The sequence below is a fragment of the Callorhinus ursinus genome, unplaced genomic scaffold, assembly GCF_003265705.2.
Source record: "Callorhinus ursinus isolate GAN/ISIS: 27379988/994484 unplaced genomic scaffold, GSC_fseal_2.0 scaffold34, whole genome shotgun sequence".
Taxonomy (NCBI): Eukaryota; Metazoa; Chordata; class Mammalia; order Carnivora; family Otariidae; genus Callorhinus; species Callorhinus ursinus.
Window position 1 is genome coordinate 4,732,626 of NW_027397096.1, and position 15,680 is coordinate 4,748,305.

The window sequence follows — 15,680 nt, forward strand, 5'->3', positions numbered from 1 at the left end:
TTCTTCTTCTTCTTTTTTTTTTTTTAACTAAAACAGTTGACAATTTTATTTTCACATCTCATAATGCAAATAAAATTTTTTTCTAGTCCCACTGCTCCCCTGCCAAAACTGTTCTCTCACTGGTAAGGAGGGGGAGCAAGTCTTCCTTGTCCTCCTGTTAGAAAACACCCAGAGTCATAGCACCATGGTCTCCTGGGGAAGTAGAACAAATAATATAAAATGGATTTAAAGAGGCTACACTCTCTCCTTATCTGTCTGGTCGAGTCATTCCTGGCCAACTGGGCACCATCATGGGACAGGCGGGAGGTCTCATCATTGAGGGCCCAGGTATCAATGGCACAGTGGCCTCCCACAGGCAGCCTCACTCCAGGAGCCGGTCCCACTGGCATCATCCCAGGAGGAGGAGGGCCCCCATAGGGGGTGCTGGCATATACCAGGGTAGGGAGGACTGGGGGAACCCTTGGGGGGAGATGGGATTGTTGTCCCTGCAGGAGGAGGAGCAGAGAATGGAGTAGGAGATCTCTTTCCTGTGGAAATGTGGCGGTTGTTTTGTTGATCAGGCCCTGAGCCTGCTCTTCCTGCTCTTCCATCCATCTCTGATGGTAGTCTTTCACCTTCTCTTTGTGTTTCCTACGGCTGCAGTGGGTCTTCCTCACAGATGGAGAGTCCAGGGTGGGGTATGGGTCGCAGTAGTCAAAATAAAACTTAGCCATGTTGCTCTGCAGGCCATTGGCCTCCTCTTTGTCTTTTTGACTGTTAAAAGGACTTGAGATTTCCCCATTCAGCTCATGCTGGGGAAAGGAAAAGGGAAAAAAAAGGAAGAATTCATCATCTTTGTTTTTAGAATAGAAATAATTTACAGATGACAAATATCATTTTGAGATGCAACATTGAAAACGAAAATGCACAGGGTTTTTTTTTTTTAAGATTTATATATTTATTTGAGAGAGAGTGGGGGGAGGGGCAGAGGGAGAGAGAGAATCTCAAGCAGACTGCCTGCTGAGTGCAGAGCCAGATGAAGAGCTCTTATCTCAAGACCCTGAGATCATGATCTGAGCTGAAATCAAGAGTTGGACGCTCAACCAGCTGAGCCACCCAGGTGCCCCCAAAATGGGACAGGTTTTTAAAGGTAGTTCATTTCTGATTTTATAACTTTATTTTTATTTATTTATTTACTTTAAAGATTTTTTTCTATTTATTTGACAGAGAGAGAGATAGCGAGAGAAGGAACACAAGCAGGGGGAGTGGGAGAGGGAGAAGCAGGCTCCCAGCCGAGCAGGGAGCCCAATTCGGGGCCCAATCCCAGGACCCTGCGATCATGACCCGAGCCAAAGGCAGACACCCAACCGACTGAGCCACCCAGGCACCCCCCACTTCTGATTTTAAAAGAGGGTATTTCTGATATATTAAAATTGTCCCGAAAGCAAGAGAATGGCATCAGAGAGGCCTGGGCTCATAACTTGACCTGGGCACTTGCTAGCTGTGAGACCTTAGGCAAGGTACTGCACTTTTCTGATCCTCAGCTTCCTCATCTGTAGAGTGGGGTAGAGCAGAGGACAGTAATCCTTTCTCCGTAGGGTTGTTAGAGGAATTAACGCATTACAGCACAAACGGAGACTGGGACTTCAGGATCCCCACTCTGCCTTGTCCTCATTCTTTTCTGTTTGTTGCTCCTCCCATGATTCCTCCCCTCCCTGATCCCCCTTCCTGGTCCAAGTCTTAACTTGCCAGAGGGGACTCCAGGGCAGAGCTCACAGCTGCTTTCCTTCATTAGCACCAGAGAAACAGGGAACTCCTTCTGGAGGCGAACCCGTTGGTCTACCTTTCATCTTCCTTATCAAGCCAGGGTGATGAAATCAAATGGTCCGAGACATGTACCTGCGCTGTCAACCACTGGAATTTAATCAGAACTCACAGACCAAGTCTTTGGGTTTGGCAGTTGGGGAGCTCAAGACATTCTGGCCTTACCCACTTTGTGCTGCTTTCCCCGATATTGGATGCTTATTTTTTTGTAGGAAAGCACGGAATGAATATCTGGCTTTTTAATAAAAGTTCCCGTGGAGAGGTGATTGCATCTCTGGAAGCTAGTTGCCACTTCAGAGACGAATGGTGCAGGTTTTCAGCAAAGAACCTAATTAAGCAACCTCGAGAAAGCCCCAAATGAATGTGCCTCTGTGGGGCCACAAGACCCTGGTTTCCGGGGCAAAGAGGGGGGCCCTGATGCCAATTGAATGAAATAAACATTTTCATCCCACTGCTCGCTCAAAAGGCCCCAAGGACTCCTCTGTTGGTGGGTTCCCCTTGGGGACCATGCCTAGAATCAGGGAGTGGGACAGGGGCCAGGACTCCCTAAATCCTTTTCCTCTAATAGTATGAGGGAGTACTGATCCATTTGTTTAACAAATTAATTTCCTAATTCATTTAATCAATGAATAATTGTCATGTAAACTTTTAAAGTTATAGAATAGTTAAGATACTTGCGTAGTTCAAGATTCAAGAGGTGCACTGTAAAAGTCCCCCTCCAACACACTCCCCCACCCAAGGCCTGGAGACAAGCAACAGTACCAGTTTCTTATACCTCCTTCCAGAGAAGTACTGGACACAGAAAAGCTGTACCTATTATTTCCCCCCGGGCCTGTTTTTTTTTTTTATTATTATTCATATAAATGTTGGTCATTTATAAGCTCAGCCCTGAACCTTCATTTTTTAAAAACTTAATAATAAATCTTGGAATATTTTCAAAAATTGCATAAAAGCCCTCATTATTCTTTTTTATGGTTGGTTTTAGTCCACTGTGTGGAGGCCTCACGACTTTTTTGTGATCTCCTGTTGAGAGACACCTGGTTTGCTTCCATTCTTCTGCTCTTACAGATAACACTGCAGTGAATAACCCTGGATAAATGCCATTTCATACATGGGCAAGTCGATCTGTAAGGTAAGTTCCCAGAGGGGAATTGCTGGGTGAAAAAGTAAATGCCTTTGCAATTTTGAACCAATACGGTGAATTTGCCCTACTGTGTAAAAGTTGCATCAATTGACACTCCCATCAGCAAAGTGTAAGGGTATTTTCAATACGCAAGCATGTTTTTGAGTGTGTATTCTGTTCGTTGTACATCGGGTGGTTAAAAAGGTGGAGCCAACCTCTAATGGCTTCCCCTTGCTCTTAAGTAAAGAGCAACCTCCTACCAGGCACCTTGCATGACCCCGAGCCTCATTGCCTTCCTCTCTCCTTGCCTGACTCACTACCCTCAGGCACATCTAACTTTCTTTAGTTTCTCAAACATACCAAGCTCCTTCCCTTCACATGATCTTTGTACATGGTTGCCAGATGCTTAGAAGGCCCATTCTCCCTTCTCCTCACCTAGTTAACCACTTTTATTTTTTTTATTTTTTATTTTTTTAAAGATTTTATTTATTTATTTGAGGGAGAGAGAATGAGAGATCGAGAGCACGAGAGGGAAGAGGGTCAGAGGGAGAAGCAGACTCCCTGCCGAGCAGGGAGCCCAATGTGGGACTCGATCCCGGGACTCCAGGATCATGACCTGAGCCGAAGGCAGTCGCTTAACCAACTGAGCCACCCAGTCGCCCTAGTTAACCACTTTTAATCCTCAGCACTCAGCTCAGTCACCACTCCCTCTGGGATACCCTTCCCTGACCTCCATGACTAATTCTCTACAACTAGGTATAAGCTCCCCAGCACCGTGTACTTCTCCTTCAAGGTCCAGAAGCTATTATCCATTTCATTTCTGAGATTATTCAGTTAATGTCAGTATTTCCTGCTGATCTGTGAGCTCCGGGAAGGCAGGGACCGTGTCTGTTTTTGCTCCTCCTTGGATCTCCAGAGCTTAGCACTGTGCCTGGTACCTAACAGACACTCAGTAAATATTTCTTATTTGGATTTATTCAATAAGATCAATGACTATTAAGTATCAACTATGTGCAGGAACTGTTCTAGGTCCTGGGAATCTATTAGTGAATAAAACAGAAAATTCCTGCTTTTGCAATGCTTAACATTCTGATGGTGGTTGGGGGAAGGAGTATACAGTCAAAAAATACATAGACTATAAATATATAATATGTTAGATTGTGATACATGCTATGAAAAGAAATAAAGCAGGGAAAAGAAGTAGTAGGATTGGGAGTCTTCGGGAAGTTCTTTTAAATAAGGTAATATTTGAGCAGAGACCTGAATGAAATGAGGAAGTGAGCTATGTGGCTACTTGGAAGAAGAGCATTCCAGGCTAAGGGAATGGCAAAGGCCTTGAGGCAGGTCCATAATAGGGTGTGTTAGAGGAACAGTAAGAGGACCAGCCTAGTTGGAATCGAATAAGCAAGAGGAAGTGAATGATGATGGACAGATGAATGAATGACCCATTGGCATGTGGTGAAAAAGGTGAAATTTACAAGGGGAAAAACTGTAGTTTTTTTTTTTTTTAAGATTTTTTATTTATTTATTTGACAGAGAGAGCGAGCGAGAGCAGGAACACAAGCAGGGTGAGTGGGAGGGGGAGAAGCAGGCTTCCTGCCGAGCAGGGAGCCCAATGCGGGGCTCGATCCCAGGACCCTGGGATCATGACCTGAGCTGAAGGCAGCCGCTTAACGGACTGAGCCGCCCAGGGGCCCCAAAAACTGTAGTGTTAAATCAAAATTGACAAGAGTCTTCAACATATGGTACGGGGCAAATGGACATCTACATACAAATAGTTGGCCCTTGACCTACACCTCTCATCATCTACAAAAATTAAAATGGATCAGGAACCAAAATGCAAAACTTAGAACTATAAAGCTTCCAGAAAAAATCATAAGAGAACCATCTTTGTGATTTTGAGTTAGGCAAAGACTTCTTTGATACAACACCAAAAGTATGATCTGTAAAAGGAAAAAAATTGTAAATTGGACTTCTTCAAAAGACACTGTTAGCAAAATGGGAAGACAAGTCATAAACTTGGGAAAAATCTTTGCAGATTGCACAACTGATAAATGACTTGTATACAAAGATCTCTTAAAAACTCAACAGTAACACAGCTAACAACACAATTTTATTTTATATTTTTAAAGATTTTATTTATTTGACAGAGAGACACAGTGAGAGAGGGAACACAAGCAGGGGGAGTGGGAGAAGGAGAAGCAGACTTCCCGCTGAGCAGGGAGCCCGATGCGGGGCTCGATCCCAGGACCCTGAGATCATGACCTGAGACAAAGGCAGACGCTTAACGACTGAGCCACCCAGGTGCCCCAAACAACACAATTTTTAAAGGGCAAAGACTTGAACAGCTACTTCACCAAAGAAGATATATGAGTGGCAAAAAATATGGATGGCAAGATATATGGATAAGTATAATGTACTTTCATGTACATTAATTAGTAATTAATGAAATACAGATCAAAACCTCAGTGTTATATGACTATCCAACTTTTAGAATGCCTAAAATAAAAAGTATTGATAATATAGGGGTGTCTGGGTGGCTCAGTCAGTTAAGCAGCTGACTCTTGATCTCAGCACAGGTCTTGATCTCAGGGTCGTGAGTTCGAGCCCATGTGGGGCTCCGCTCTGGTTGTGGAGCCTACTTAAAAAATATAAAAAATAAAATAAAAAGTATTGACAATACAACTGCTGACTAGGATGTAAAGCAACTGGAATTCTTATACCTTGCTGGTGGCAATGCAAAAATGCTATAGCCACTTTAGAAATCATTAGGGCAGTTCCTTATAAAGTTAACATACATCCAGCATGTGACCCAGAAGTCTCCCTCCTTCTTGATAATGATGATCACACAAAACCTGTATGTGAATGATTATAGCTGTGTTATTTGTAACTGCCCCAAATTGGAAACAACCTAAATAGTCCTTAATTGAGCAGTATGTAGACAAACTGTGGCACATTCATACAATGAGATACCACTTCACAATGAAAACAAGTGGATTCCTGATACATCCAACAACATGGATGAATGTCAAATGCCTTATGCTAAGTGAAAGAAGCCAGACTCAAGTCTGCATGCTGAATGATTCCATTTGACATTGTGGAAATGGCAAAACTATGGGGACAGAAAATTGATCAGTGCTTGCCAAACATCTGAGATCAAAATCTAAGCCACATGAGAGATCTGAGCTTCTGTTTCTTTGTGTAAAATGGGGGTGATTACACCCACCTCTGAAGGTGTTGTGAGCACTCAGTGCCAGAATATATGAAATATTTGGAAAACTGCCAGTCCTCAAGAAATGTTCATTTTCTGTCCCTTCCCTTCTCCTACTTTCAGAATATTGCTTTTACAGATGGCCAGTCCCTTCCATTAAGTGTCAGCTCAACTAGTATGCCTCATGGAGGGGCCTCTTATCTTTAGATTCTGGCGGCACCTTCCTTGCCCTCTAGGTATCAACAGCTCTTACTGTCATATATTGACTGTGACTTGAGTGGTGACACCAGCTGGAATCCAACCTGGGGTTCAGATGTGTTCAAAGACCGAATGGGATGACTTTCCAGAACCCTAACACGAAGGATGGAACCTCCCCGAGAGCTTGTCCTAAGGGAAGAAGAAGATGCAGCCATGGATGACGAATGGGTAGGAAGGAGCCAGAATGACTGAGGCAGGGAAAGAGGGCTGGGACTCTGATGATCTCTCAGATTTGCACACCTGCCCGGCTTCCCTTGAACTGTTTAGGGACCCCCTCTCAAAGGAGTGTAATGCAAAGAGGGGTTAATGCAAAGAGGGTTTCTCTTCCTCTTTGCACCAGAAAACCCTGCAACTTTAGTACTTCAATGGCTATGACAGGAGATTGTGGTGTCTAGTGGCCATGGTGGTGCCCTGTGATAGTTTTGTGAAGAAGCCAGGGCTCAGCAGGAAAGGATTTAACCATGAGGACACAGGGAGAATCTCCAGGGAACTTCCAGAAGTACATGGGCATTAAGGAACAAGGGGCTGGGAATTTTGAGTTGTTATTCTTATTGGAGTCTTCTATGTCCATAGCCTGGTAGACTCATCTCCCTACTTCTCCCCACCTTTCCTTTTGATGATTGTCATGTAATGTGTACAGATGGTTGTGATCCTTCTAATGTGGCCAGGTATTTGAAGACAAGCCCAGAGGAGGTCTTCATGAGCAGAAATTTGGTGACCAGACACCTGTTTAGCATCTACTGAGCATATACTATAGACAGAACCCTGCTACGTTCTAGTAGGAGGCGTCAGTCCTATCCTCTTATTGTGGGGCAATCACACGAGAAACAACTTTAGAATTATGGTATAATAACATATGTTCTCATGCAGAGACTAAGGGCAATGGGCTCTAGGCTTGGGAGTTGCTTGCTACCCCATATTACTTGCAGCTGTTTTTATTCCTGGCTCTGCACTAGAATCATCTGGAGGGAGGGGTTTCAGAACTCTGAGGCCTGGGTCCCGCCCAAGACCAATTCAATGGAAATCTGTAGGTAGAGGCCTGCTACTACTATTTTTTAAAAGCTAACAGGTGATTTTATTTTCTTTATATTTTTAGGAGCATTTTCCAATTCATTAAGACAATACGTATTAAAGAGGACACAAACAGAGGCAGATTGAAGAACATTCTGCATTTCTAAGCTTTGTAAAAATTCAAAAAATGAGGAGCACCTGTGTAGCTCAGGTCTTGATCTCAGGGTCATGAGATCAAGCCTTGCATCAGGCTCCCCGCTCAGTGCAGACTCTGCTTAAGGTTCTTTCTCCCTCCCCCTCTGCTCCTCCCCCTGCTCTCACGTGCTTTCTCTCTCTCTAAAATAAATAAGTAAAACCTTTTTAAAAAATTCAAAAATGGGATTCTTGCCCTTTTAAGTACTATATTTTTTCAGTAACAAACTGCTTTAAATATTAAGTGCTGTACAAGAAATGAATCGAAGATAAACTTTATAAATACACAGGTAGATATTTCTTTTCTTTCTTTCTTTTTTTTTTTTTAGAGTGAGATAGAGCAGGAGTGGGAGGGGCAGAGGGAGAGAGCAAGAGAGAGAATCTCAAGCAGACTCCAGGCCATTCGCGGAGCCCAATGAGGCGCTCGTTCCAGGATCCTGAGAATAACGACTTGAGCTGAAACCAGGAGTTGGAGGTTCAACCCATGCTCTTCCCACACAGGTAGATATTTTTAAGATTAGAATTTACATAATGTAGGTCGCCTGGGTCGCTCAGTCGGTTAAGCATCTGCCTTCGGCTGAGGTCATGATCTCAGAGTCCCAAGACTGAGCCCCACATCGGGCTCCCTGCTCAGTGGGGAGTCTGCTTCTCCCTCTCCCTCTCACCCGCTGGGGCTCTCTCTCTCTCACTCTCTCTCTGTTTCTCAAATAAAAAATCTTTAAAAAAAAAGAATTTATATGATGTTAAAACAGTGCGCTTGGGTCACTTGGGTGGCTCAGTTGGTTAAGCGTCTGCCTTCAACTCAGGTCATGATCTCAAGGTCCTGGGATCAAGCCCCATGTTGGGTTCCTTGCTCAGCGGGAGCCTGCTTCTCCCTCTCCCTCTACCTGCCACTCCCGCCTGCTTGTGCTCTCTCTCTCTCTCTCTCTCTCTCAAATAAATAAATAAATAAATAAATAGATACACTTAAAAAAAAAAAACCAAAACAGTGTGCTCAATTTATCCTACTGTCTGAGGTTGGAAGAATCCTGGGATAACTTAAAATTGAAAAAAAAACAAATTTGGTAGTGAAAATATTATTTTATCCTGCCACCACAGGCAAAAAATAAAACCATGATCTTCTTTCTAGAAACGTCCTGTTTTTTTGTGTAATTATGGCCAACCACCTCATTTCAAAATATTTAATTCATTTTATCTAAGCTTCTTTATACCAACAAGGCAATACAGTGAAAATGCTTTTCAGCAATAAATAGCAACATTAGAATAAATAAAACCTCCTGAATATTTTAAGTGATGTAAAAATTTTTTATTTATTTAATATTTATATAACTTCTAAAAATAACAAACATACATAAAATTACTTATTTTTTTCTTTTCTTTTTTTTAAAGATTTTATTTATTTTTTAGAGAGAGCCAGAGAGCACAAGCAGGAGGAGCAACAGACAGGGAGAAGCAGGCTCCCCACTGAGCAGGGAGCCCGATGCGGGGCTTAATCCCAGGACCCCGGGATCATGACCTGAGCTGGAGGCAGATGCTTAATGACTGAGCCACCCAGGCGTCCCTCTTTTCTTTTCTTTTTTAAGATTTTTTTTTATTTGAGATTTATTTATTTGAGAGAGAGAGAGTGAGCGGGGGTGGGGGGGTTGAGAGGAGTAGAGGCAGAGGGAGAAGCAGACTCCCCACTGAGCAGGGAGCCCGATGCGGGGCTTGAGCCCAGGACCCCGGGATCATGACCTGAGCCGAAGGCAGACACTTAACTGACTGAGCCACACAGCCGTCCCTAATATTACTTATTTTTTCTGAAGAGATTATCAATGAAGGAGTTTATTGCTACTTACAATCTTTTTAATATTATTAACATTCTATTCCATTCAGTGTAATACTCAATATAACATTGGTGATTCCATTTTCACAAGTGTTAGTCAAAAAAGGTGCAGTGATATGAGATTCCAGTTATAAAAATTGTTTTTACTGAAAATTCAGTATGCAAATTTGGTCTCCTGAGAACTGGGCATGATTCACAAAACCACCTTCAGTGTAATTGCCCCCTCATAAGATTTATCATAAACATCCTGAAAGTACTTACGAGCAGTGTAGATAAAATACTGTGGCACTTGCCATGTCAAAATTAGACCCACCCATAGCAGACATCACAGCGGTGTACTGAGGCCGGCTAACACCGGGCTTCCAGGGCTGATGGTTAAATAACTCAGAAACTTTGCAAGCAGGCTGTTCAACTATTAGTAACAGGAAATCTTCCATAGTGAGAGTAATTTCACCACAGAAATCAGCAGATGCTACACATCACGGCACCTCCAAGAGCCTGTTGACCAGAACCCGCTACACCGAGGACAGTATTTGTGATTTTACCTAGATTTATCGTATTTTGAAAAGCAGCTCCTGCCAACCCCTAATCTACCCTGCCTTTTCCCCAAGGACACAAGGAGCTATGATTCAATGAGCACAATACTAAGCCTACTGCAGGCCCATGTGACAGGGGCCCAAGTGTCCCTCCTCTTCCATTAGCTGTGTTAGGCCAAGTCCCCCTAGTCCTGGAATGACACCCTGTGGGTGCATTAGGAGGATTTCCTTGATAACATGTATCCCATTTACTTTGAGCCTGGTTATTTATCATGTATGTATGCGTGTTAACATATTTGTCCTCCCCATGGATTCGGGTAGAGAAACCTGAATGGGAAAGCTGCCTGATAAGAAAGCCTCTAAATCTTATCAGTATAACTCAGAGTTGCATTTTATTTATTCTAATGTTGCTATTTATTGCTGAAAAGAATTTTCACTGTACTGCCTTGTTGGTGTAAAGAAGCTTAGATAAAATGAATTAAAACTCACAGTTTGCCCCGTGCAAAATGACAAAGGTCTGTGTTTTATTGGTAATTCTGATTCCCAGTGAGAGCACTATTCTGCCTGAGACTCACATTCGCACGGTGTCTCCAGTGAATAACTTTGTGATCTCGCCAAGTCACCTGGCTACTCTGATTTTCTCCACTGCTCTGTTGCAGCCCGAGAGGGTGAGATAGAGCCGTGGTTCTCAGACTTGAGGGCACATGGGATGGCCTGGAGGACTCCTGGAAACAGACTGCTGGGCCCCACCCCCCAGAGGCTCTGATGCAGGAGGTGTGGGCAGGGCCTGAGAATTTACATTCCTAACATGTTCCCGGGAGATGCTGCTGAGCAGGGACGACACTCCGAAAGCCACTGAAGCACAGCATCAGAACAATAATTCTCTGTCTCCCCTATTGCCTTGACTGACAGGTGAAGGGAAAGGAAATAGCATTTATTGCCTATCTATAATCATTCAGACCATCTCATTTTATTTACTACAACACCCTCCAAGTAATTATTTATTAGTTCGTTTTACAGATGAGGACATTGAAACTCAACAAAGGTGAAATGCCCAGAGCTTTACAATGAGGAAATGGTGAATCTGGGTCAAATACAAATTTATCCAACTCCAAAACTTATATTCTATTTGTGACACCCTGCTGCCCACTCATAGTGTTTGGCCACAGTACTTGCATAAGCTTAAGGGGTTAATTTTATTCGACTTCTTCCTGCATGATAGTTTGTCTTCTACTTTAACAATCTTTCTATATTTTTTCCAGGTACTCTGTCTGAGATACAGAGTTCGGTGCATTGGCCTAGAATAAGTTACTTTGGCTCATTCAGCCTTATTTTCTTTCTCTGTAGATTAGGGAATCATATTACCCACCTTGGAGCATTGTGATAGAATTACAGATACAGATACAGGTATGCCTGGACCTTGGGACATGCCTGATAGGTGTCGTCATTACTCGCTAGCCTTTTGCCCCTCTTCCATGCCATCTCAACTGCAGAGTGAATTACAATGGTGTGTTCCTCTCCTCCTCGGTTGCTGGCCACATTCACCAGAACATATTCTGCCCATGTGTTTGAATTGTCTTTTTGGTATGCCTCCCATTGGCACCTGTTCTATTGCAGGGTGTGGCGATTATTAGATGAGATCCCATGCAGGATGCACGGCAGCCAGTCAACAAGCAAATGTTTACTGTGCATCTGCTCGGTGACAGGCACAAGGTAGAGCTATGAAGCAGAGCAGTCCTGCCCTAAAGGAATTGACTTAATGATTCTTATTGCTTCTCTCTGGACGTGGCAGAGATTATGTCTCTAACACTTTCGTGATGTCACTGCTCCTGCCTCTCCGCTACTATTTGGCTTTGCTTCTGAGCTATTTTGGTTGGTTGGTTGGTTGGTTGGTTGGTGTTCAGGATGTGTTCTAGGAGCCAGTGGATTGGCTGGGAACTTGGAATCCTGCTTTTGAACTCCCAGCAGCTACCTGTGTTCATACAAATGGACTCGTTGGTATCAACAACGGGACACTCAGTATCCACGGTGTTGCAGGCCTGGGTAGGCCTCGCCACTGTGATTCTTAAGACAGCAGCAGAAGCTGGAGTGAAGAGCTTGCTTTTCATTCCAGCATCTTCCACATCCCACGATCGGAATTTCCATGCTTGGTGCAGTGCCTGCAACCTTTAATAATTAGTGGTGGACTCGTCAAGGTCATCAATGATTTTCGTGTTGCTAAATGCAATGCTCAGTTCTCAGTCCCTATCTTAGCTGACTCCACATGGCAACATTTGGCAGGGTCAGTCCCTCCCTTCCTCCCTCCGACCCTCAACACTTCCTTCACTTGCCTTCCAGCACACTGTACTCGCCTGGATGGCATTTCCTCCTCACCACTAAGGGGGTTCTCAAATCTGACCTCCTCGTCTCCCCACTCCTGACCTGCCTACCATGTTCTCCTTCTCAAATACAAGCACCTTCACCTTTCCGGTTGCTCAGGCCCAAACCCTTGGGGTGGCTCTTTACTCCTCTTTCTCTCATACCCCGCATCTCATCAGTTCATTAGCATATCTTGTTAGCTCTGCTAGAATCTGAGCACTTCTCATCACCCCCTCGGCTGCCCCTTGGTCCAAGCCACCACTGTCTGTCACCTGCATGATTTTAGTAGCCTCCTAACTCGTCTCCTCACTTTGGTCCTTGTCCCCCTCCCTAATAATTTATTCTTGACTTCAGTGGCCAGATTGATTCTTTTAAAACATAAGTCAGATCATCAGCTCAAGGCCCTCCAGTGACTCCTTGTGTTTCTCAGAGAAAAGTCAGTGTTCTTAAAATGGACCATGAGCCCCATGTGGTCTGGCCCCCATGACCTCTCACACCATCTCCTAGAGAGTACTCTCCCTGTCCCTCTGCTCCGACCACATTGTCCTTGCTCTGTCCTGACATAGCTGGGCCCATCCCACACAGGACCTTTGCACTTGCTGTCTCTTCTGCTGGCATGGTCACTCGCCCCCTCCCCCCGACAGCAGAATGATTTGCTCCCTTGCCTCCCTGTTTCTTGTTCAGTTGTCTCCTGCTCAGTGAAAACCTGCCTGGTCCCCAGATTTAAAACTGCAGCCCTCCACACTCGCAATGCTCTGCCCTGCTTTGTGTTCCTTCACAGACTTACCCACTCCTAACAGACTATGTGCCCCCTGATTTGTTGCCTTTTCACCCGAGTCTCCACATCAGTATAAGCAAGAAGGCAGGGATTTTTCTGTGTTTTGCCTGCCATTCTATCCCAGGCACCGATTACAGTGCCTGGCACGTAGTGAGCACTTACTAAATCCTTGCCAAATGCGTGACTACCTGATGTTTACAAGTTCCTACTATGTGCTGGGCACTGTGTTAGCCGCCTTTGTGGATTCTATAATTTCATCCTCTAACAACACTGTGAGGTGGATGTTGCTATTATTTTATGGATGAGGAAATGAGAACTTAGGCTAAGTAACACGCCCAAGGTCACATGGTTAAAAAGTGGTAGAGGTAGGGTTTGAACCCACCTCACCGGCCTCCAGAGCCTGTGCGCCTCAGCGCTTTGCTGTGGTGCATTTAAGCCTCAATCCGAAGTCTCTGCCTCCAAGAGGGCTTCCTGACCCCAGGTTGCAGGCCAGGCAGGAGTTCAGCCCCACACTGTTGGTGCTCATACCATACCAGGACCCATCCTGGTCAGAGCACTTTCCTGCTAAGATAGGAGTCTGTTCTGTTTTTTTTTTTTTTTTTTTTTAAGATTTTATTTATTTATTTGACAGAGAGACAGCAAGAGAGGGAACACAAGCAGGGGGAGTGGGAGAGGAAGAAGTAGGCGTGGAGAGCCCGATGAGAGGCTTGATCCCCGGACCCTGGGATCATGACCCAAACTGAAGGCAGATGCCCAATGACTGAGCCACCCAGGTGCCCCTAGGAGTCTGTTTGTATGTCTGCCTGTCCCTTTAGACTGTGGGCTCTGCTAGGACAGTGCCTTAGTCATGTTTGTTTTCCCAGCCTGGCACATAGTAGGTGAGCAGTGAACAATTGGTATAGGAGGTTGGAGCTGCTTGTGTCTTCTGGGCACCGCGGGTTGATAGCGGTTGCTGGCTGCCATGCAGGGGTCCCAGGACCATCAGCCCCACGTGTCTTCTGTGGGGATGAAGAGCAGTGCTATGTGGGTACCTGTCTGTCTTCATCCAAACACAGAGTAGATATTCCGTAACTTTGACTAGAAGGACATAATTACTTCCTTAAGGAATTGAACCCTTCGGGCCACACAGGAGACTTCTGGGTTTTGTTTTTGTTTTAGTTGTTGTTTTTTAATGCCTCAAGGAGAAGCATTTGGAAAGGAAGCATTTTCACAAAGCTTGCTTGGCCAAAGTGCTCATGGAAGAGATGGCAATGACATCTTGCCCTTTCTGTGTTAACTGAATGGAAACCCACTCTATTTTGGTTGACACACTTTTGAACCCTTGTTAAAATTATAGTGAGAGAAAATGCTTTTTCCTATAGGAACTGAGGATGCCATAGCACCTGCAGGCTCAGTACAGCAATGCTGTTTGCAGTATGGGTACAGACAGCTATATAAGAACTTGGGTTAAGTCAAGGACATTCCCTGGTTATTGGTATTTTTGTTACCTCTCAGACATAAATGTAACTTCCTGTAATGTGGCTTTTTATGTTAAAAACAAAGCACCTACATTTAAGAATGGGGTGGATAAGGCTCCAATTAACTGAGGGTTCTAACTGATTGAATTGCCGTTGATTGGTTTTGTAAATAACGGGGCCCTAAGACAATGCTGGGAACATGTCCCGCGTTCCATGAACCAGAAACCGTCCCACCTCCCTGTAGCCGAACCTGAGCCCAGTCCAAATATATCAGTTGTTCTGCTACTTTGTTAGTTGGTAATTGTTTTAAGAAGTGGACCTCTTTTAAGTCCCAGGGCTTGGACACCTTTTGTTCTATTGAGATTTTCGCAGAGCTGTTACTTGTGGCAAGGTTTGGCTGAAAGGTAAGAACATGGATGTGTATAGCTGTCAGAAGATCTTTGCCAAGAGCAGAAAAGATTGTTTTGAGCCTCTGCACCTGCTTGCCGCCCTGGGCTGTGATGCAAAACACAATCCTTTCAAACAAAAGAGTGTAGGAAGTGACTGCCCCTCAGCCTCACCAATCAATTCAAATCAGCTCCAAGAAAACAGATTCAAATCAGTAACGCAAACCCCACCCAGAGCTAATTCTTTCTGAACAATAGCAATCACCAAGCTTCACTGAACATTAGGTGTTCAATTCTATTTTAAGTGGCATGGGAGCTTATCCCCAAAGTCAGATTTAATTAACTAATTTTATCCTGCCTCTTTATTAAAAAAAAGGACATGCGGGGTTTTTTATAATTTTAAACACAGTGAAAACGAGGAATTTCAAGAGATAGAATAGAAGCTGGTTATAGCAAAGTAGTTGAAATATTCCATCAGGAATGTGGATAAAATAGTCTGAGCAGGAACTTTAACTCTGAGCTTCCTAGCACCCAAGGCAAAAATAAAAATGGTAGGTAGGCCATGTGAGATTTATCATCATTTGAAGAAGGAGAAGGAAAGAAGCAGTAGCAGCTACAAATGATTTTGTTTGGAGGAGCAAACATTCTCCTGGCATTTCATGGTTAGAAAATTAGATTTTGTAGAGCCTCATGCAAGGGACTCGAGATCAGTTGCTCAAAGACATCTTTGACCATGATTTTG

At 44.1% G+C, this 15,680-nt stretch overlaps 1 pseudogene; it reads right to left on the minus strand.

Moving 5' to 3' along the window:
* Window positions 1–72: 72 nt before the first annotated feature.
* LOC112808103 (U1 small nuclear ribonucleoprotein C-like) lies at window positions 73–713 on the minus strand (annotated as a pseudogene).
* Between the last annotated feature and the right edge of the window lie 14,967 nt (window positions 714–15,680).